Genomic DNA, 1,356 nt, shown 5'->3' with positions numbered 1-1,356 from the left:
CCAAACAACCGGACGAGTTAAACAGTTTGTTTTGGAAAGTCTTCGGGTTTTCCGCCAGGAGTGCTTTCTACAAGTAGTTTCAAGTAGTGATGGGAAATATCGCCCAAAACAAACATCGATAACAATCGATAACTCTGGGGTTTTTATCGATATTATCGATAAGTATCGATAATTTGACAGCTAACGTTTGCGGTAAAAAATTTTTTTTTCAGATGGTGATGAAAAAAAAACTATTTCAGATGGTGATGAAAAAAAAACTATGACAGATAATTCAGTTGGACAAATTTCCCATGGAAGGTTATCATGTTAGCTTCCTCACAAAAAATATTACGTCCTTGCGTGCAGCCTTCCGGCAGTTAACCGGAACATTCGCCATGGCGCTTCAAGTTTGTCCAGAAATTCTCGATGGGAAGCAGGTGGGGGATATTGGGCGGATTCGCCAACTTCGGTACCACATCGATATTCAGCCGCTCCATTTCCTCCAACGATCGCTTCGAGTAGTTGGCCGACGTCAAATCTGGCCAGAACACCGTGTCTTCGCGCTTATGGTATTTCTTGATGAACGACGCAACTTCTGTCAGGCACTTCATACTATAAATTTCCCTGTTCACGGCCATCCAGGGTGAGATAGGTCTAGTCGTCCAATACCACTGCCGCATCGCGATTCACCGGGAAAATCGACTTGACCATCTTATTCAACCGCTGTTGCTGCGCCATTGCCTGCAGCTCCGAGACCACTGGACGGGACTGCCGCTTCCTGCATGCATGTCCATGTTCTCCACACTGTTTTAGAGCATGCACCAACCTCTCGGCCTCTTGTCGCTCAGGGTCGTTTGCCGTCCGGAACCGGGCTTTCTTTCGATGCTCTGATCGTTGGCCAATAGTGTCAAGATGTTGTAGATGCCAGAACCGGCATACCCGGCGTCCACAAAGTGCCGCACGATGTCCGTTTTTGACGCGGCGGGGTACCATTCTTTGAACGCGCACACTTCTGAACGGAGTAGCTTCACTTTTTTCGCCATCACAGTTTAAGTTTGACTGATAGAACAGTCAATTTTTTTTTTGCTTACTCATGGGTTACTATGATTGATGATGCATGAGTAGTTTCGTCAGTGCGATTAAAGGTAAACCCATGAAAAATCGGCAATTTTTGACCATTTTTTTCACCGCAAACGTTATTCGACAAATGCAATTTTTCTATATAAATTCGTTAAAAACAGAGACAGAGATGGCCGAAATAGAATGGATACGTTTGCGTTGCGTTGACGTCAATGTGACAGTAAATGTATGGGCTAACTGTCAAATTGCCGCAAACGCAACCGCAACGTATCCATTGTGTTAAGGACTTGAATGACA

The sequence above is a fragment of the Wyeomyia smithii genome, chromosome 1, assembly GCF_029784165.1.
Source record: "Wyeomyia smithii strain HCP4-BCI-WySm-NY-G18 chromosome 1, ASM2978416v1, whole genome shotgun sequence".
NCBI lineage: Eukaryota > Metazoa > Arthropoda > Insecta > Diptera > Culicidae > Wyeomyia > Wyeomyia smithii.
The sequence above is the reverse complement of the archived record's forward strand: the minus strand, read 5'-3'. Positions refer to the sequence as shown.